We start from the raw sequence: 24,059 nt of genomic DNA on the forward strand, positions 1-24,059 counted from the left end.
TATTCATGGCAAGAGAGTTGTATATGACCATGATGATGGCATTGCTGGACTATGTGCACTTTTCGAGTGTGAGATTCAGGATTTGCAGATCAGTGGCCGATATGACATCCCTTGGGCTCGATTAGACTATGATGACATGACTATTGTATTATGTGATGTTGTCTGTGGTTTACAGATACCTGACAGACAAGGTCATGGATTTCCAGTTGGATGGGGCAGAGTGCTCCATGATATGATTGTTCATCGTCGATTGTATTTGTGGGGTCCTTGTCTACTGGCCATGTTATACTATCAGATGCATGGTATTGTGTATCTAGGATACCGATCTATCAGTTGTGGTGTTACTCTTCTCCAAACTTGGGCATGGGAGCATATTTCTATCTCGAGGCCTGTCATTCATGTTGATTTGTAGCCTAGTGAGCCTTATGCTTTCAGGTACACATCAAGTATTAGACACAGGGGTTCAGGTAACACCTTGTACTAGAGGCATCAGTTGGATATTTTGCAGCATTTCATTTGGAGACCATACTTAGATTTCCCCGGTTGGGCAGATGATGTAGTGCACATGCCTTTCTGCTGACAATAGAGATATCTGATCGGTAGGACCTTTGAGATCCAATGGATCATCGAGATGTATCTTCCAGGGCGGGTTCTGAGAGAATTCAGTGAGGTACAGGTGACACCTATGGTTACTCCTTACTTTGCTTGCGTATCACGGGAGGTATTTGATTGAGGTGTTTGTATTCAACCACATGTTGCTTCTGTTGAGTTTGGTTCTCTTTAGCTGTTACTCTGGGGTTGGGGTAGAGGTGTAGCGGATCCAAGGATGACGACGGAGTATGATGCATGGTTTGCTAGGCACAGGCCAGTGCCATTGATTGATCCTATTATTCCGAGTACAACACAACAGATTTAGCATCCTAGACAATGGTTGAGGATAGATGTAGGGGAGAGAGACGGAGGAGGAGGAGAGGGTGGAGATGAGAGGGGAGTTGGGGGAGATGAGGGAGGAGGTGAGGGAGGTGAGGGAGGTGAGGGAGATGACGATGTAGACATTGGTGGAGACACCGAGTCTATTAGCAGTGAGGATAGCAATGATTCTTCTGAGTCATCGAGCAGTGAGGGTGGAGATGATGATGAGGATATGATAGAGTTGGAGGATGTGCCTATTGCAAAGGGTGGGAGAGGACACGTTGGTGAGGAGGATGAGTTGTAGACTCTTAAAGCGTGGGTCCAGAGTTTGGAGGATGAGGTCGCTAGATGAGATGTCGAGCGGGAGACCTACCATGCAAATTATGGTGCCCTTGAGGCTAAGAGAGATCATCTCTAGAGGGAGAGAGATGAGGCAGTGCGGAGATGTCAGATCACCATGGATGCCTTTGAGTCGCTATTTAGAGCAGGTATAGATGCGGGCGACCAGACAGATAGGTATTTCACTGCTGCACAGGAGTCTATTTATTATCGCCAAGCATATGAGAGAGTCATCCCTGAGGGTTAGAGAGAGCCTAGCTTCAGTGCATTTATGGGGAGGAGATCGAGTAGATCTTCTTCATGATAGACTAGCAGTGGTGACGTTATGGGAACACCTTGACATCCTGGGGCAGGATCTAGTGGACAAGATCCACCTGCTAATAGAGGTAATGTTGGTTGAGACATTTTTTTTATCATGTTATCTGAGCCTTCGGGCTTATTTATTGTATTCACACATAGTATCATTTTTGAGTTGTATATATATATGATATGCAGGTTTTGATAGTGATCTATTTATGTTTTATTTTCCATGTATGCTTATATGATGCTATGAGTTTTATGATGCTTATCTATTTGATTCTCTATGATTCTGAATGCAATGGTAGTACATGTATGTATTAATGATGCTAATGAATGTAATGGAGTTTATAATGAATGTTTTTGTATGATAATGAATGCAATGGAATCTATAATGAATGCAATGAAATCTATTATGAATGCAATGGAATCTATAATGAATGCTTTTTTGTATGATAATGGCTGAACCAATTTTAACTTAGATACACTGTGAAGAAATGTTAGTTAGATGATAAAAAGAAAAATTGATGATAGAAAGAATGTTGGAAAGAATGCGACTTAGAAAGAAGATGAGAAATCAAAAAACTATTAATAAGCAAATGAGATGAGAATGAAATTGAAGGAATCACGAACCTATGTCACATATTTTATTGCATCAATATATATTCATCACTGAGCCTTATTATTGAACAATGAAGCTTAGCACATCAGGGTATAAGGAACCAAGATGTAAAGATATCTCATTGAAGAAACAAACACGTAGCAGACAAGGAGTGAACCCTCCATTCTGGGAATTACGCGAGGGGTCGAGGTATGTGTGGCATCCAATAGCTAAATGCTCCTATCACAGACACCCACTAGAGAAATTTCCCTAGAATTTCATCAGTTCACACCATAAACAACAAACAAAGAAAAAGATAATGCCCATCATAGCTCCTCTAGTCACTTGTGGACATCCTTGAGTAGCATAGGAACAATATCTATCGCCAAATGATAAAAGATAAAGACTGACCCGGACAAAATTCAGCAGCTATACTGACCTTGTACCTTTGTTCTCAGTTGCTTGATGTGATGGTTGATAATGTATGATCTCAGAAAGTTGCGAACCCCGTTTAAGACTGACTTGTCTGATTTCGAGTGTATCCTCTTCTGTTTAAGACAAAATAATGATCACTTTGATATGGATATGATATGATTGATAAGATAGTTTGATCAGTTGATTGCAGATGTTTGACTGGATAGTCGTATCCTTTGTTAACTTCGTGCGAAGCATTCTAGATTATCTGCCAGGGTATTTTTTTTTCTTGCGAGACATTTTATTGCAAGTTTTTCTTTTTTGATTGATTGATTTGCGATTTTTAGTTCTTTTCCAAGAGCTTTTTCGATGTTTTTGGATTATGTAGATCAATATTTGAATGTTTTTGGGTGATTTTTTCAAGACATTATATGAATGTTTTTTTGTTTTTGTTTTTAGAACCGTATTTGAATGTTTCTGATTGATTTTTTCAGGACATTATATGAATGTTTTTGGTATTTCATGGTTTGTCACTTTTTTTTTTTTGGATTTTGAGTTTTTCAATGTTTTTGGATTTTGTTGAAGGAAGTTATATGATTTTTATGATTTTTTCAGGACTTTATCCGATTTTTAGGATTTTTTCAGTTATGTCCCTAGTGTGCAGACCTGTATGACATGATGATCTACAGAATGTATGTGGAGACAAATGAATTTTTGACATGACCTATGTGAATGCAATGTGCATGATGAAGATGCAGTTCCTATTCGAACAAGGTTGACTGTGTTTGTTTTTAGCATTTGTAATACACCAATTGAAATGGAGGTGCAAAATATTTCATAGATAAGCGATCAATCGATCCCTAAGGCCCTTTGGAACATTCATCTCAGCACACTTAGTGACTAGGATTTACAAATGGAGACGCGGAAAAATTCCCCATTGATTCTTGAAACTTTGATCTTCTTTTGTCCATGTGTGTGCAGATGAGTTAATTCCTTCTCTTGTGTTCACTAAAGATCCTTAGCATCCCACATGACTAGCTACATGGATTATCCTAACTTCAAAAGCATCCCGAATAGAGCCTCGCTGCCAGCAAGTCTTTAGAGCTCCGACAAGGTTATAGACTGTAATTTCTCAAATATTTCTCCATTGCCAGTAGGCGTTCATAGCCTAGATGGAGTTACTTGCATGTTCCCATAGTCAAGAGTTTTGTCGCACTTGCATGCATGATATTTCAGTTATATATCATTGCTTTTTTGCCTTGAGATGAATTTGGCATAGCTCTCTTTTTTTTCTTTTTATTTTCTTGCCTTGACTTGTAAGTAATGAAACCTACTAGGGTGTGACAATTATAGCGGTGCTGAAGTAGAATTTTAGATTTTTCACTAGTCATATGATCAACTAGGCATCTAGATTGAATTAGAGATTTATTGTGTTTGAGATATAGCAATTGATAGATTTTGGGTTAACAAGTCTCAAATAGTGAAATCACTACCCAACCATAAGTAAAGCATCATCATAGGGTAATGTTGAAAACAAATGACCTTAGGATCTCGAAGACTTCATGTCTGAATATCTAAGAAAGGAGATGACCCTTGCTTCTCTTAAATGCAAACAGATGACCAACTTGGACAATTGCCTTGTTTTATTGATGATGCTATATGAAAATGCAAAAACTTTATAAATGCAACTTCTGAATACGATGGTGCTTGGAAAGAAACTATATGTAATACAATGTTTTGAATAATATTATATGCAATGCGGAAAGTAAAACCTAAACTAACCCAACCCTTAGGTATAATATTTGTGTAGGTAGTTCATTGGTCTTTGTTTGAAGAGTCAGATAAAGATGTCTTTTCCAATAGGATATAAGGACTCAACTAAGTGTACACATTCAGCATCTTCAATGTTGACTTCTTTAGTTTTTGGATTTTGTGGACCATCAAAGGGAAATCCACCTCTAGGACCCCTGAATTCACCTATAGCGTTATCATTTTCAAATAAATCCAACTGTGGTATTTATCTTTCCCCCGATCTTTCAAGTGTGGGTGTATGAGGTAAATTGATTCTAGTTCTGAAGTTGTCACATGAGCAGGTGTTATGCTTGTTTTTGTCCCTACATTAACATTTGATGATGACACACATACAATTGTTGACTAGTTGCTTTGTGTAGTATGATCTGGATTGGTGATTTCATTGATAAGGGGTTCATGAACAACTTGTGTAGAGGGATTGGGATCACTAGGAGAAATGGTAAGTTTGTTTGAGAGGGAATATTGTGAAGAACATGGAGGATTATGACATGGAGATGAATGGATGGAGGGATCTTGATCAAGATTTGGAGAAATAATGGGATCTTGTTTAGGATGTGAAGGTAAAGGTATGATTTGATCTTGGTTTGTAAAGGGATTATTAGGGAGGATGGAAGGGATGTCTTGATCTTTCTTAGGAGGTGGATGTTGAATGGGAGTTGAAAGGACACTTTGTTCTTGAGATGGAAGGGTTTGATTATGAATGGAATAGAAAAGAGCGAGGGGATCATCATAAGATTCTTGGTCGGTGGGATCTTGATCAAAAATTGGGTAGGATGGAAGTGGTTGTTCTTGATCTTTATTTGTTTCAGGACTCATTTCTTCCGATTTTGGATCATGCTCTTAACACGGGGAAGGAGTTTGGAAATGCATGAGAAATTGTTGGAATGTTTCAACACATTGGCCTGATGCGAAAGGATTTTGAATGAGACCCTCTGAATCATGACTTGAATTAGATTGGATTTGTATGATGGATAGCCCTTGGGAGGTTGTGTTATTAGATGGAGATGATGTGGACTGCTCTTGTGTGACTTCAGGGGATGATGAAATGGTGGATAGATATGGTTGATTTGGGCTTTGGTTGAAAGGGATTTGATTTTTGGTGAAAGATGTTTGATTTTGGGTGAAATGAGTTTGATTTTGGTTGAATGAATTTTGATTTGGACTTTGGTTGAAGGGGGTTTGATTTTGGTTGAAAGAGGTTTGAATGTTGAGTTGGTGTGAATTTTGATTTGGACCTTGGTTGAATGGGGTTTGATTTTGGTTGAATGAGGTTTGAATGTTGGGTTGATATGAATTTTGATTTGGACTTTGGTTGAATGGGGTTTGATTTTGGTTGAAAGAGGTACTTTGAATGTTGGGTTGATGTGATTTTGTATGATTGATGTAGTGGGTTGAAAGAAACAAAAGGTTTACATGATTCTAATGTTGGTTGAATTGAGGTAGGAATGATTTTGTTGAAGAATGAAGGTTGGCATGTTTGAATGGTCTCACAAGAAGAAGAAGGTTGGTCTAATATTGATCCCCTCATGGTCATCACTTCTCTCATCATGTTTTCTAACCAAACCCTATGGTTGTTAGGACTAGCCATGTCTGTCACTTGTTGTTGCAAAGTTTTGATTTGTTGAGCTAATATTTTTATGGATGACGATAGAATAGGAATGGAAGGGACGAATCCTCCACCTTCCCTATGAAATGTATAATGCCAATCCATGATCTTTGCTTGTTTGATTTGGACCTAGGATCACAACATGTAAGATATTTTCTCCATTTCTCTGAATGTGACAATGTTTGATTAAAATTGACCAACTTGTTTGAGTTGAGGTAAAGTTTGATTGATCCTTTGATTGTGTTTTGGACGTTTGGGGTATGAATTTCTAGGATGATTATGCAAATGATGACGGACTAAGACAGATGTATATGAAGTTTAGACAAGGACGTATATGAGGATGATAATGGGGATGTTAATGAGGACTATACAAAGACTAAGGACGATGGTAAGGACCTAAATCAAGACCTATGCAAGGACTTAGGATGATAGTAAGGACATAAATGAGGACGTAAGTGCGAACTATGCAAAGACTTAGGACAATAATGAGGATGTAAGTGGGACTATGCAAAGACTTAGGACTTCCTAAGGTCACAAGTATTCTGAACTTTTTGAGTTTTTGGTTTCAAAATGGACTTTGTTTTCTGTAACTTCGTGTGTATGACAAGTTGTTGTAGTTTTCCAAATCTGAGAACAATTCCTTGGAGGTATGTATAGCTGACTAACTCAATTTTCATACAATCTCAGAAAATTCAGAGATACGTAGGTTAGGGCCTGAAATAGCCCAAAGGACTAACTCAATATTGGTCTAACACAATGATACATAAAAAAGCATGGAATACAATCTTAGGGTGGAAAGTGGAAACCATTCAATGAGGCCCTTATAATAAAATACCGAAACAAAATGAACAGATAGAGAATCTGGCAACACTGGCTCCACTCAATGGTACACACTTCTCGGGCATGCCAGTCTCTCTTACCCCGAAGATCCGAAGATATTATAGCCGAGGGATTTTTGTATCATAGTGTAAGGTACATGAAGGGTATCTATGGGGTACGATCCGCACTCCCAAAATCACTGAATGTAGGATTTTTGGTAACTAAATTGGTTCGTAGTATTAGGTTTCGAGGGATCCCGATCCAATGATGGATTCTCAGAGCAAGCCACTTAAGACTTTAGTTGAGCTTATCGATGCAGGGAAGACCCCCACATATGTCGAATTCACTCAACACTCTAGTTGCTTGACTAGTATACTTATATAGCGGCTTGAAAAACCTACTCGAGAGTGCTCTAGGAGAGATGATATCCCCAACGCATCCCAATTTGAAGTACCTTTGTGGGGCGATGAAATCCCTAGTCAAAGATACCCCTCACTATGTAGAATAAAATAAAAATTGGATGTCTTTGTCACCTTCCTCCTTTCTCCCAAGACCTCGAAGGTGGGTGGAAAGTTGGTTAATGCAACAGTAGGTCCACCCCAAACACGATAAAAATTCTTTACCTTAAGAAAAAGAAATATGATTTAATCTAATGCAACCTGATTCACATTCGTTTCATAGCCCAAATTTAGGTGTTGAATACGTATGTGCATGTCCATTTTAAACACCAAATTGAAATATGAAGGCACACATGTCAAATTTAACTTTTTGTTGATTTTAAGCACCAAAAGACAAAGTGTGAGATACATGCATGTCAATTTTAGCCCATGTTCATTTTAAGCACCAAACAACGAAGTGTGAGATTATCCATGCATGTCCATTTTAACTGTTGTTGATTTTAAGCACCAAAAGATGAAGTGTTAGATGATGCATGAAAAAATACTAATCTAATCCTTTCTGTAAATCTGCCATAGGCTATAAAATAGGAGATTAGTAGTAAAATCATACCAATAGAAAACAAAAACTCAAAATTTGACAAAAGCGAATGCCTGACAATACCTGTTCGATTGCGTGATACTTACAGACCGAATGCGTGAACCTTACAAAGCATATGCATAATTCTGACAGACCGAATGCATAATGATAACAGATCAATTGCATAATAAAAACAGGTCGATTGCATGACAGACAGGTAGACAACAAAAAATTAAAAAAATAAAAAATAAAAGAAAACTAAACTTGATCAGCAACCTACAAAACCAACTGTGAGGCCCTTGCCAAATCTCTCATCATCCATTCAATATTGATTAGATCATATTTAACTTGATAAGAAAGAACTAAGTTGTTATATCTATCAAAGACCAGTTGTTCTTCAGAATCTTGTATTTGCTTTTCTGCTTGGAGAACCTTGTGATAGCATTTGGCTTCTCTTCTTTGTTCTTTCACCCTTCTTGCACCTGAAATCCTGAACTGTACCTTTCTTGCCATAAATTGTTATAATCAAATCATGAAATAGAAGTAATTTGTTTCCAGATTAGCACAATTTTAGATAGAATTAGACAGATCAAATATCAGACAAAATAAGAAATTAAACAACAATTTTCCCTGCGAATGTGTGATCTGGAAAGGGCGATTGTGTGACTTGGAAAGGGCGATTGCGTAACCCTATCAGAGCGAATGTGTGGCGATGCCTATGCGATTGCGTGACGATGTAAGCGCGATTGCGTGATGAAAGATCTATTCCCGAAATCCATGCAAAATCTGTTAAAAAAAATGCAAAAATCCGTATGACCAACAAAAATTACACAGAGAACAGAGAAGGTAAATTAGTTGTGTTTTATGTCGGGTTCACCAAAATGTGTGCATGCAAAATTCATCTTAATAACAAGTATCAAATATCAATTAGAAACAAAGAGAAATCACGAATCCCTATCTAATCAAAGAATCTTAACAAACTAACAATGAAATAACACAATCAAGCAGATAGGAATTAAAATATTCAAATCAAACTCCCTATTCCAAGATTGCATATAGCTTCCATTGCTCTTCTCTTCTCTGTGGTATGATGGCTCTCAGATATTACGCTGGCAACCTGCAAGTGACACAAAGATTCAAAGTTCGTGATTGTTGAGGATGGAGATTGAATGCTTAATTTATAGATTTTTGGATGAGATTGATTGAAAGGTGTAACAGAATGATCAAGAGGTGGAACTCAGGTGAGCTCACATGTTGATTGATAGTTGGACTGTTGATTTGGAGGTGAAACAGAATAGATTGAATAGATCAATGGAGTCAACTAATTGAGAAAAAGCTGACTAAAGGAAGAAAAAAGAATGATTGGAGGAAATAAAAAGGATGGCAAAGAGAACTAGAAGATGGAAATAGAGACTGGAGAGATAATGATTTAATTAATTAATTGATTGAATTAATTAATTTAGCATGTGCTTGAATTTTAACTTAGATTTTCAATTTAATCTTTGCATGAGATTTATTCAAATATTGAATTTATTTAATTCAATTTAGTATTTGAATATATTTAGAACTTGACTTTGATTTTCAATTTGATTTTTGGAATCATGCACATGTAATTGAATTTGGAAGAAATTAGGAAGAATATGAAATTAAATGAAATTAGAATTTGGGGATTTGGAAATGGAAGAGTTAATTAGTTAATTAAATAATTTAAAGAAATAATTTAATTATTTAGAAATTGAATTTAATTAAATAATAAAGATTATTTAATTTAAAGAAATTAAATCATAATTAATTAAATAATAAATATTTAATTAATATTTAGAAAATGGTTGAATGACTAGATGATGAAAGAATAAGAAATAGAATAATTAGTAAGATGATGAGGAAATATGAAATTAGAAGAATATGATTAATTAACTTAATTAAATAATTAAAGAATTATTTAACTAATTAGACGAATAATTAGTACATGATCAATGAGACATTTTTAGGGGTCTACAGTTGGTACCCATAATAATTACTTCTCCCTAATTTTCACTTAAGGGGGTGTTGGTGTGAATACGGTCTTCTACCTATGTGATTCCTAGTGGTGACTTATTCACATGTTAAATTTACTTAGTTCCTAGGTGTTCTTCTAGAAGTCTTAGTTGTCTAGATAAAATCAAGTGTCATATTTATCTTTTTTACTCTTATTTAAATCTAGTTACACCATATGACCCATAACGACACAATTTGGTGTCTTAAGGGGTCATATGGTGTCCTAAGGTGTCGTAGGACACAATATGACCCCTTAGGACACCATATGACCCATAACGACCCAATATGGTGTCTTAAGGGGTCTATGGTGTCCTAAGGGGTCGTAGGACACCATATGACCCCTTAGGACACTACAAGACCCATAACAACCCAATATGGTGTCATAAGGGGTCGTATGTTAACCTTAAGTGTCATATGGTGTCCCATGACCCCTTAGGACACAATATGACCCATAACAACATAATTTGGTGTCTTAAGGGGTCATATGATGTCCTAAGGGGTCGTAGGACACAATATGACCCCTATGGACACCATATGACCCAATGTGGTGTCATAAGGGGTTGTATGTTGTCCTTAGGGGTCATATGGTGTCCCATGACCCCTTAGGACACAATATGACCTATAATGACACAATTTGGTGTCTTAAGGGGTCATATGGTGTCCTAAGGGGTCGTAGGACACAATATGACCCCTTAGGACACCATAGGACCCATAATGACCCAATATGGTGTCTTAAGGGATCATATGGTATCCTAAGGGGTCGTAGGACACAATATGACCCCTTTGGACACCATATGACCCCTAACGACACCATATGGTGTCATAAGGGGTCATATGACCCATAACGACATTGTATATAGTCGTAAAGGGTTATGTTATGTCCTAAGGGGTCATATGGTGTCTTAAAGGGGTCATATGACACAATCTGAGCCCTTAGAATACAATATGAACCATAACAACACAATTTGGTGTCTTAAGGGGTTTTATGGTGTCCTAAGGGTTTGTAGGACACAATATGACCCCTTAGGACACCATAGGACCCATAATCTATCTCTCCCTCTCCCCTAATCTCTCTCTCTCTCTCTATATATATATATATATACCCCCATCTCTCTCCCCTAATCTCTCTCTCTCTCTCCCTAATATCATATACTAATTTATTTATAAAATAATATATTAAAATATTATATATTAATATATTAGTAAACTAGATTAATTATGTGAAAATTTAGTTAGTGAATTTACTTATTAAAATCAGATATCCGATTTTTGTTGTACAAATTTCAAATTTCAAAGTTTGGCTCGAGAATGCTTTGGGATTTGGCTTGGAAGTGACAAGACTTGAAAGTCAACTGAAAAAACGTGTTTTTCAATATTCCTTGATTTTCCAGACTTTACATTGGTGGCTAATGACTCTTTTTGTAGCCAAAATTGATAAAATGAAAAAGGCTATTTAAGGATGTTCTCAGCTTTCCAACAATATAAGGCTTGTCTTATTTCAAATTTAATAAATAATTATTATTTATTTTCTAATTGAATTTTGACAATAGTCCTGATTGATAGACTGGTTGAAAAACACTCATAACTTTCAAACGGTATAACATTTTTTGAATCTGAAACATGCATCACATCCTATGCTCCATCTACTACAGGGAAAAATTAAAAAAACAAAAATTCATAAGTATTTGACCAAGTTAAGATGGTCAGGCATAGGAGTTTCTGAATTTCTTGAAAGTTGTAGTAAAAAATTCATAAATAATTATTTACTTTATAAAAAATTATAAAAAAATATGTGTCGCGTCCGGACATGAGTCTAATACTTATATTATAAATATTATAAAAAAATATAATGATTTTATTGTGATTAGGGTGGTTTGACATACGTCTAATTCTTATCTTTTTCTAAAATTTTAGTACCACTGCATTGAAATTTGAAATTTTCATCAAATAGGTTTTTTTTTTTCAAAAAACAACCAGTAGCTTAGAAACTACATTCATTTTTCTATAGATTCTCGTCTTACATATGTTAAAAGTAATGTTTACAACTTATTCAAATTTTCATGTCAAGTTGCATAACTCTGATTTTTTGAAATTTCTTTGCCACTTAAGGGCCTATTTTGGCACACCATGATCCTGCACATACCCAATTTTGGGTGCCCAACTTAAGATGTTTGAATGGGGAGTCATTTGGAGGTGTACATGTGTCATTTGTATTCTTTTTGGTGGCCAAAAACTAGGGGCCAAATTTTTTGCACGACCCCATATTCTTTCTTCATCTAGAAGCTTCCTTTTTGTTGAAAGGTAGCCTTGGAGAGTATTAGTCATGTTATGCTTGTAGGTGAAGTGTTATGTTACCAAAATTAATCTAGATTGTAGATTGTTAATTGTTGGATCTTGTTGAAGAAGCTAAGTGTTGATATTGTATTGTAATCATTAGTTTACTGGAATACAAAGTACTAAGCTTTTGGAGTGTGGGGATTTTCACCTGGAAGGGTTTTACCCACAACATATCTTTTTTTCATTTTGTTTATCTTTATGCATATTTATTATCTACTTGTAAATGTGTTTCTAATTCTGTAATAGAATAATTGTAAAAAAAATTGCACTCTCTCTCCCACTAAATTAGTATTAGGAAGTGGTTTTTGCAACTTAGCTTCCTTTCACTATACACCCATATGCAAAACAATATTTCAATCCTTAATAGATTTGAAACAAATAACAAAGAATTCATAATCGTAGGGGTAAATCTAAATAATACTTGAGACCATTTGGTTCCAGTGCACCAAAATCTAGGAATGTAGCTCAAGAAGCAATGGCCACAAGTGATTGAACCATCAAATAGGTCCCTTCCTTTCAATGAGAATGTTACCATTAACAAATTGACCTCTTCTTGGGGCCTTTGAAAAACTAAAAAACCTTATTTCCTAATCTCAAGAAAAATATGTACCTCTATATTATCTATATTATTATTCAATCAATATTTTGTTCTAGTTCAATTGTGATTGACTAATATTGATGATATGAGTGTGTCATGCTAATTTTAAGTGAAAGAAAGAGATATTTAAAATTGCATAGCAATATTTTTTTAAGAATTAAGAATAAATTCCACAATGAGTTAAGTCTTAACACTTAACTCATACTCAAATAATCTTCTTAGAATGTTTCCAAACCTAACACTATTGCAATTCTAAGCTAAACTGATTTGCATGGGAGACACACAAGTGTTTTGGCACATTGTTAATTTTTAAGAAGGTACTAAACTATTATTATACTAATTGCAACTATGATGCTACTAACATAGGTTAACAAATGGATTTGGGTTGTGGCTTCACATGTAAAACCCCACTCTCCAAGAATTATTGCATAACACTACTGTATATAATAAGTTCACTTTTACATAAGGTTAACGATGAAGCCTGTACAATGACTTTACATAAACATGGATTTTTTATTCCATGTCTTCATTGCACATCACAAAGAATAGTTTAATTAATTTATCAATGATGATAAAAAATAATGATAAAGCCTATTCCTCAAGAAAAGTCTCTTAGTTTGTACAATAGCTTAACATTTGACAACTTGTGCACAAGATAGAGGACCATAAGGTTTAAAACTATATATCCTTCTCAACAAAAATCAACTATCAAGATAACATGCACAACACACATTGATAGGTCACAAAATAATTTAAAACCCGCCAAAAGAAACTACATAGTCTTACCAATTATAAGTGATAGCTCATAGGTTGATACATAACTTACAACATCCTCCATTCCATCTCAACACAAATTATTTTGGGGTGGCACATAACACCTAACACCCAATTCACTAAGTGCCACAAGTGAATAAAAATCTCAACAAAATACATTGAGTCCAAAATGCTTCTAGTACATGTCTAGAATAAAATAAATATTTCTAAGGAAAGAGATTATGGAGTATGTTTACTCTAAGTTAATCTAATAAAAAATATAATGCAAGTATAGGTTCAACCAAATAATATCTAACCTTTTAACCAAATAATATCTAACCTTTTGACCATATACTACTTGTTTGATAAAAAACATCTTTCTTGAATACATAATCAACTTCATGAAGTCACAAGAAGCGTTAGATAACAAAATAGTTTGTACTAGGCTAATGGCTACTAACGTGAATTTTAGTACCTTCACGAACATTTCATTAAATTACTCAATACATTTTATTTAATAGGAAAAGAATCATTCAATGCTAATTTAAAATATAGTAATACAAGGAATATAATATCAAAATTGTATTCTAAGATCATGGCCTTATATTTTCTACGGTCCATGACACCACTAGGTGTCCATTAATCTAAAAACATTGTATGATGGTTATATCTAAAAGGTATTAATGTCTAGTTATTCAAGAAGGCATGAAAGTTCACTTTCACCAGTGTTATAGGTGTTTTATTTTGTTGCAAATTCCACCTACAATAGATTAGAAAACATATGTATTCCTTTAAAGTGATATAAGTTCTTTCATTCAATAATCCCTAACCTTGTGTATGGTTATTATTTTGGAATCATTGTTGGGTTATTCAAATTGATTTTAGCAATGTTGCAAGTGGGTTGAATGACTCAAGGGAACAATTGAGCATCATAAAAGGTGGACACATGAATACTAATTCTTTATTGTTTACCTAATAATCATTTATTTTCCAAAGGTTTTTAAACATTTTCGTTTTACCCTTATTTTATCTTTAAGAGTAATTAGATAAACTTTTGTTTTATCTCTCTTTTGGCTTATCTCCATTTTAAACAAAGGTATAAGTAATTTAATTAAGTCTTCTTTTTTGACCAAAAGGTCATAATAAACACAATTTTTTAATTTGAAAAAAGTCACATACCAAATTCACTCTATAACAAGGGCTTCCATATAGTTTCTTGGGATACTTGTTTTCTGCCTAAGGACTCTAGAGGCTTAGGCCCCATTGATGTTATCAAACGTGGTATTGTGTTTTACATTAAATTTAGATTATCAAATAGTTGATCATGACTTAATAATGACTTAATAAAGCCTATAAATTAGTTGATCATGACTTAATAAAGCCTATAAATTCCTACTATATAGTTTATTACATCCAATTTCCATCACAGACAACCGATGTATCTCCTTAGATGGACTCCTTTAAGCTCTTTAAAAAAGGATTTAAGAACGTGCAAGATCTATATTCCAAGGTTAACTCCACTTGGGATTATTGGCCACAAATCATGACTAAGTTCAATTTATGTCCCATTGACAAAGAAACATTCCAAACAATAATTGAGGTCATAACATCTCAACACTCGTACAAAAATTCTATAAATTAAATACTAAGCTTTGGTTGAAAGACTATAACTGGTATATCGATGGTCCTTTTCATAATCATAATCCTATAAAATAATATAAATATCTTTTATTTGATTTTTCAATGATTTTAAACTTAAATTTGAGATGGATGTTACACTATCCTTCTTTCATGTGGGGTCAAATAGTCAAATTTTATAAAGCATCGATGAAGCCCAAGATTGGTTATTTTGGTTGGTGTGATATACTACAAGGTCTTTTTGTTGGCAACCATCTAACACATCTTGGTGTTTCTAATCTAAAATACCCATCATGTAAAAAATTGGAAAATTTATTTCATTTTAATTGGATTTGTGTTTCTACATAGAGGGCTTGGCAATGGACTCATGACTAATGTTGGTTGCTTTACTTGAGCCTTTTACATCGGATAACATTTTACGGATAACATTTTACTAATTAATGAAGTCAAATTTATGATTGCATTCACTTGATTTTAGATTTGAAATGCCTTTTTACATGTGAAATGATAAATTTTTTGCTCCATTAAATAATTTTGATATAGAATCTAATTTTTTGTATACCAAATTATTATAATTTCAAATGTTTATAGAAACCTACAATTTTAAGCCATGGCCAAGGTTCTCCACCTAATTTAAATTGATGATTATAAAAACCTAAGCTTATATTAGATAATATTAAAAATAAAGGGAGAAACAAAAAGAAAAAGATTTAGGCCATGGCCAAGATACTCCAGGAAGTTAAAATTGATGGCTAGGTAGACCTATATTATATAAAATTGCTCTAAGTTTCGCTGTTAGCATTTATAAATCCCAGTCAAAGTTAAGCCCGCACTTAGACCTTTCAACTTGATATAAACAATCTCCCACGACACATTTCACAATAGAAGTGTAACCCCACATACATCCACTTGCTTACGGATTCGTTGCAACTTCCCACCATGTCCATGGTCGCTCCACCATAAAATAAAAACAAAAAACAAGTTGAAGTGCAGTTGATCAAGTGGTTTTGATAAATAATCACAGCCGATGGCTCACAGTGATGTTTGCCCAGAGAACCTGAGATTTACCCGAGATTACATTAAAAAAACATTCAGAAAGCCTTATGAGTATCAGCGCATAGATGACGCAGTCGATCAGATTGGAAACAACGAGTTGAGCCCAGCAGTTTTCACGCCCTTGAATGTGGTTCAACATAAGAGTGTGCTGTGGTGTCTGGACAATAGAAGGCTCTGGGTATTGAGAAAAGCTGGAGTGCCCACAGTGAAGGTGATTTTTGTTCTCCCAAATTATAACAGATCGTCGGAGAAATTCTTCGCGAGTTTGAATGATCCGCTGGTAAGACAATATTCTAGAGCAAACTATTTTCCTAGTGTACGAGGTGTGAGATCTGTGGGTATCAACAGTTGCAAAGGGGCCAGTGATGGGGTTCCGCGTGCACCAATACGAATGCACCACTACCCAACAGCAGTTGCAGGCGCAAACAAGACCACACCTCTACTTCCCCAACATCTCAAAACTTGTACGGTAAGAATCGATATCCCTGCTAAAGTTAATCATGAATCGAATTCAACTTGTTTCCACAAACAATCACAGCCAATAGCTCAATGTGATGCTTGCCCAAATAAGCTGAGATTTACCCAAGATTCCATAAAAAATACATTCAAAGAGCAGACCTCATGCCTTTGCGTGTGGTTAAACACAAAAGCGTGCTGTGGTCTCTGGACAATAGAAGGCTATGGGTGTTGAGAAAAGCCGGAGTGCCCACAGTGAAGGTGATTTGGGTTCTGCCCAATCATAACAGAAGATCGGTGGATTTCTTCTCCAGTTTGAGTGATCCGCTCTTGGAAAGAGAATATTCCAGTGCCAACTATTTTCCTCGTGTACGGGGAGGTTTCAGGCTTGTGGGTATCAATGGTAGCAATGTGACCAGCAGTGGTGGTCATCACCCTCCACCAATACCATTGCTAGTCCAGCACCCAACAAACAGGACTCTTCCCAAGTCTACAAGTACTGCTCCTCCTCATCTCAGAGATCTTACAGTAAGAATCAACATCCCTCCTCCACCAGTACCATTGCTCCACCACCATTCAACAACAGTTGCAGGCGCAGCACAAGCAAACAGGACTTGGGAGTACAAACGTACTCCACCTCCACCTACACATCATATGAGAGATTATACAGTAAGAATCAACATCCATCCTTCAATTCCTCCTTTACGGAACACCTCTCAACAGCTATCTGAAGTGAATGTTCCCCTGCTCTCAAACGATAGTGTCGGTTCAGATCTACTGACCAAGATATTGAATTTCGTACGCTGGGTTAAGGAAAAAGTTTTCGGCTTCTTTCGTCCCATCACACCCGCTGGAAATCAAGGTAATTACAACAATTTTGTTTGAACAAGATTAAGGAGTTACTTCGCTTGTAAGGTTTGTAAAATAAAAGGCATTGGGTGGGGAAAAGTTTTTGCTTCTTTTTCATTGTATTGATATGAACTATCGTGTAAGTGGAGTCACCAAGTGTAATGTCTTTTTGAATTTATGTATACTAGCGGTTGGACCTGGAAAAGGTCCAATTTGTACTGCCGATAGTAATTAAATCTGTTGTTATTTCTTGGTTCTTGTCTCTTCGGAGATTTAAAAAAAAAATTATAGAGTATGAATAATGGCAAATCAGTGGACTCTCTTATCCTTGCTGAAATCAATGACTGGATAATTGGTGACCTGCCCAATAATCTCTCCATTTTTTTGTCACCCATCAAGAATGGTATTCAAGAATAACAAGCATCCGCTGTGTATAAGGAGATAATTGGTGACCTGCCCAATAATCTCTCCATTTTTTGTCACCCATCAAGAATGGTATTCAAGAATAACAAGCATCCCCTGTGTATAAGGCCTGATTTTCTCCTGAGTTGATTTATGAATGTGGGCACGAAGAGAAATGGAGACATTTTCAGATAGAAAACATCTGTCCTATAGTGAGAACAGTCACAGCACAGGATTCCCGTGCCATCTCCTCCAGAAGCATTGTTTCTGCCCACACCTGCCACCACAAATTACATAAACACATAGTTAATTCAAAGTGCTTTCAAAATTCATTGTCAATATGCATGTGATATTAACAAATAGCATACAAGTTATATCCTTCAAGTGAAGAACTCAAAAGACTTTAACTGGAGCAATTTCTGGTTCCTTCTATTTTGTAGCTTCATAATGAAAATCAAAGTGCTTTCAAAATTCATTGTCAATATGCATGTGATATTAACAAATAGCATACAAGTTATATCCTTCAAGTGAAGAACTCAAAAGACTTTAACTGGAGCAATTTCTGGTTCCTTCTATTTTGTAGCTTCATAATGAAAATCCACAATTTGGCTAATAAAAGAATGTCCTCTGTCCCAATCCGTCAATAACAGTTGCAGACACAGTAAAGCAATCAGAACATGTAATTAATATCAGACACATTCAATACTAGTATATTTCAAAAACTGCAGCTAATAATAAGGAATAACAAATCACAAATATCACTTCATTAAGTTCATTCTAAATGGAATAGCAACATAAGGAGACAAACTCAGAAATATAATGGATCTGATAAATATGAAATGATTAACACAAATGCAAGATCCTCTTTTCCATAACATTGCAGAAATGGCTTACAGATTGGAAAGCATGATATGATTGTTAACTGTAATATGTACTCACACCAAAAATTGCTAATCCACAGATTCTAATTCACCCTTATGGATAAGTATCAAAGAAAATCAAAAATTGTTTCAAAAGATCTGTTGCTGACAACCTTTATGAAGTAGCCCCTTTGCTTGACGAAACTAAATAAATAAAGAGGACGTCAGGCATACTCTATAACAACTTATAATGAGCTTCATTGTTAAATGGAACTCTTTGTACTGTGTAGACAGACAAGCTTTGCTCAATATGAAATAAGCTAAACCTAGTCCAGGCATTTGCTTTTCTACGATTCATCCTCTCTCTTTATGATAGAAGTAACTTTCTGCACAAAAGATGCTATTGAATGTTCACTTAGATCCAAAGCCATTGACTTACCCTTTTCTCATATCAATCTTTTAGAAGAACTTTTGATCCTTGTTATCCATAATGCTTACTGCTATAAGTAAGCATCATGTGCGATCTTTCTGTCAGTCTGTGATCAATATTCAAATTTAAATGTTTGTGTTTCTACATCCCAGAAGATCTAGGGCAGTCGTGCATACCTATGGCATTGTACCAAGTTATGAGCTATAAGGGCTCAATTGATACCCTTCTCTAAATTTGTCACCTATTTGTATGGAAATTGGAAATTTGTTCTACCTCATGTCCAATTTTGCTATGGGAAATTGGAAAATTCTTCCATCTAAAGTGCAATTTAATCTATGAAATTGGGAAAACAAAAAATCACAAACATAATCTCCTAAAATTTCCAGTTTACAGAACTTAGGGGAAACGAGAACATTGCAATTCACAATTTAGAGCAGTCATATATACTATATAACCATTCTGGATGTTGTAATTCTCAATGTAGGGAAGTAATATGCATCATTGTTAGTAGCATATACCAGTCTCTGAGCTTAAAGGACTTTATTTTTATTCTTCTAATTAACTTATTTATTTGTGAAAAAATTGCAGTTGTAGACATGATTTCCGCACTCCATAACATTATTGTGCATGCTTCTGGTAACAGCTGTCTGTGTAAGTTATTTCCTTGACATTTTAGATCAAACTGCATGATCCATCATCAGGAAGAAGAAAGCAAGACAGGATAACAGAAAGTATATCTAGTTGCTTATAGATTTAATCCATAAGTGTAAGTTATTTCCTTGACATTTTAGATCAAACTGCATGATCCATCAAACTGCATGATCCATCATCAGGAAGAAGAAAGCAAGACAGGATAACAGAAAGTATATCTAGTTGCTTATAGATTTAATCCATAAGTGTAAGTTATTTCCTTGACATTTTAGATCAAACTGCATGATCCATCAAACTGCATGATCCATCATCAGGAAGAAGAAAGCAAGACAGGATAACAGAAAGTATATCTAGTTGCTTATAGATTTAATCAAGTACAGAAAGTATATCTAGTTGCTTATAGATTTAATCCATAATTCACTTGCGGTTCTTTATTGTACAAAAATTCAATGTAAAATTTAACACTGAATTGCTTCTTTCATGAATCACAAAGAAGAAAAGATATGATAAACTAAAACAATTAGCCACCTTCAAAATTGTAAACACAGGTAATGCTTGCATTGAAATTTTGGAAGGCTCTATAGAAATGCTCAAACACTGGTTACGAGGACAGTATTATCGAAAATTTGAAATCAGACAACAATTGATTATATTCCCCCACTACCATCCAAAATCCTTAATGACACAAATCAAACATGTGGACGGTGCAATCTCCAATCCTTATCTGTAGCGATGTGAAGTCAAGAACATAGTATCTCATGATCTATAAAACCTCCAGAAAATCAAATCAAGAATATTCATGGTAATTCCAAGCAAGTATGCGAACTATTTGAGTGGCAGTTCTAAATGGTCTAAGTTGATTTCAGATGATTTACACTTAGAACGAAGTGAGTACACTACAAGCTTTGTAGTGCCGAGTGTAACCAGTGGAAGGACAATATTAATGTGAAATGAAACGTCATCATAGGGCTACGGGTAATCTGAATACAAGCCCTCTCTCTATGTTAGATCACGAACATTTGGAACAAAAGTACACTACACGCTGCAACAGCGCCAGCTACTGGTGTAAGAACAATTAATGTAAAAATAAAATCTTTTCATAGGGCTAAAAGTGACTAAAACTGATCTGAATAAAAGTCCTCTTTCCCTCTGAACTTGAAGCGATACCAAACTTTGATCTTCACTAGGTTAGGACATCCATTATCGCAGCATTCATTCAGTACAAAACTCCTGCTCAATAGCAGGCAAACACAATACAGAAAGAAAGAAATTTTACCAATGTCCACAAATGACCCTTATAGGTTAATGTGGCTGTTAAACTACCGCTAGCTTATAATAGACAAAGCAGGGCTCAACAATTCCGCAAAGATCTAGAAGAGAGTAGAGACAAATATAGATATGCATCTTGAAATTTTCCTCTACTTCAAACAAGTGAGGTCTTTGATTCACCTGCTGCCTAACCTAAATCTACGGTTCACCAAATTGCCTGTCTAGCCACGCTCATAAACTGAAGTAGGAGCATTGTACATGTACATATGAATCCACACCAAAAGACCAAAAGCTGATCTTCAGTGAGGCACTTAATTATAATTTAATTTTATTGTAAACTGAAGTGGGATCGTTTTACTAGTAATGCTAATTCAGACGAAAAAACAAAATCCGGATCTTCCGTGCATACTTAGCTTCAATTTGATTTTATTGTAACCTCACTCAAAACAAGGTTTAACCTTTTTTCTGACATGGATCATGCCACCATGGGGAAACTTCTAATGGTAAATATTTGAAACCAAAAATATTAGAAGCTCTCAGTAACAAGATTTATTTTGATAATTTAAGGTAGTTTAATTCAGGGCATTATTTCAAAATTTTGCACTAGGAAAATTTCAAAGCTAATGGGAACAGAGTACCACAGATATTAAAGCAACTTGAGGACAAGACAAGACATTTGTCAGAGGCATACCTGATTGTTACTTCATGGGTTTTTTTACCCACCACTAATTTTTGGCACCGCGCTTTGTCTCGAATTCTCCGCTGAATAAAGCACTTTTAAAGATTCTCCCATGAGTTGAACTTTGATCTACCACAAAATACACTTTCACAACAGGTTCAAGTAATCCGATGACTATCCGATTCGTACCTCGCGCTGCCTGTTCATCCACATTACAAAAGCAAAACGCATTCAGTCGATCATTCACTACCTCGCGAAAAATTGTTTTACTGTTTCGCATGAATGTACAACAATATTACGACGATTTAGGGCGTGAGATGTCAAAAGCAAATGATTTTATTTTGCAATTGAAATACATTAAGCCAACACGAAACTTGATTACAAACCAGAAAAGCAAAATCCAAGGAAAGCTGCCCCAAATAAAATATTTTTCCTGCTGTAAATGGCCGAAAATTTTGCTGTAACTCAAACGCATTCTCTTACTAAATTGGAGAATCTTCTAAGACATTCGGCAAAATAAGGGTACCTACAAATTTGGTCAATGACTGAAAAAAAATAGGACTCCTAACGATGCAACAATACACGTGGTTTGGTTAATACATTAGTTGTCGCAGATTGTAATACACTTAACATCAGAGAAGACCTCTTATAAACAGAATGTAGAGTTCACTACAAGTTAGACAACAAGGTTTTCGTGGTAATGCAGAGCCAAGCCTAGAATTTAAGAGCAACCCCAAACCGGTCGACGGAATCTTGAGCACCGTTACACGCTTTGTGTGCGCCAGTTTCACGTTCTGGATAAACTTATCACGGCCACTAATTTTATCTTTTGATCTCTTCTATGCCTGAAAATGACTTTCAAGCTTTAAAAATGAAGCTCGGAATATCTCAACTTAAAAAACCAGCACAGCTCATAAAAAATTGTTTATACTGCTGCGCATATAAATTTCTATGTTTGAAACCTGCAGGAAAGAGATAAATGGCAGAATCTACAGCCAAATAACAAAACCATTTTCATCTCACCATCACATGAGTGATCTCAATATGAGAAAGCCCGCCAATGTTCTTTATGCGAACTGCAAACATTACAAAGCTATTATCACGACTAAAATTTATTTCAATGATTGTTTCTTTAAACGAACTGCAAACATTACAAAGCTATCACAACTAAATTTTAATATTTCAAGGAAAAAAAAAGCATACAGAACTATTACAAACAAAATAAAAAAAATTACGCTTGTCATACAAAGCATCTCCAAAAAAAATTGATTACAGCACAAAATAGTGAAAATCAAATCCTATGAAACCCCAAGAAACCATAAAATCTCAAATATGAGGCCTAACCGCAAGATTAAAAGCCTTTGAAGTTTCAGCCATACGCAATCCTGCTACAAAAATAATCAGACAGCAAGACTATATTTATAGGCACGACAGAGCATTTTGCACACCAACGAACAACGAACCCTAACACTAAAAGCTTTATTTTAGCTCTGCGATTTACAAACGAAATGAAATGAACAATCATAAATTTTGTTCTGAAAGCACAAAAAAACGAATACCCTGTTTAGAAGTATTTACCGTCTCTTAACGAACAAATTGCAGTCTTCGTGAGCGTTCAATCTTGCTACTTGATCTTCTTCTGCAAGCTCCTACCTTCTTTTGCCCTGCAATTGCAATTAACTGTCACTCAATAAATGATGGGGAGCCGAATCCAAATGATTAAGCAGTCGCTGCCACCAATACGATTCGGGATGAAGACGCATCCCGCATGCAGGAAGCCAAACCAATCTACACCACAAGCGGACTTTAAACCCCAAACACGCGTTGCATGCGCTGTCGCATAAAGCCTGTCGGGAAGAAAACGCCGGCAATGGGAAATCTGCGTTTTCGCGGCGTGAGACAATTCCGGTGGGGGTCAAACCCCACAAGGAATTGCCTATCGGCATATTATTTTGGGCTTTGCTTGTAATTTTTAATAATTATTGAGTTGTTATTAGTATAATATTATTTTTTGATTGTTATAAAAATTGATTCTTAAGCATGTGGTCTCATTGATAGATCAAGTGAATAAGTTATATATTTTATTTTGAGTGTTGTTTTAAAATAGAAAAATGAAATTTAATAAAATATTGTTTAAAGTGAGGAGTCATAATTGTTTTGTTAGGAAACTTTAATTGTTTTGTCTAAGTGTAATGTCTTTTTGAATTTATGTATAGTATATAAACCTTCGTTAAAGGAGCTCATATAATTTTTAATAATTTGTCAATTG

General features: G+C 35.4%; 1 long non-coding RNA gene across 1 annotated transcript; it reads right to left on the bottom strand.

Annotated features, from left to right (window-relative positions):
• Window positions 1-18,358: 18,358 nt before the first annotated feature.
• LOC131859971 (uncharacterized) lies at window positions 18,359-23,712 on the bottom strand. The gene is made up of 4 exons (XR_009359535.1): window positions 23,369-23,712; window positions 22,814-22,866; window positions 21,803-21,989; window positions 18,359-18,528 (listed from the first exon to the last, which is right to left on the bottom strand). It is a non-coding gene; the product is annotated as an uncharacterized LOC131859971 (long non-coding RNA).
• Window positions 23,713-24,059: the final 347 nt, after the last annotated feature.

This window comes from Cryptomeria japonica, chromosome 2 (assembly GCF_030272615.1).
Source record: "Cryptomeria japonica chromosome 2, Sugi_1.0, whole genome shotgun sequence".
In the NCBI taxonomy this organism is placed as follows: Eukaryota; Viridiplantae; Streptophyta; class Pinopsida; order Cupressales; family Cupressaceae; genus Cryptomeria; species Cryptomeria japonica.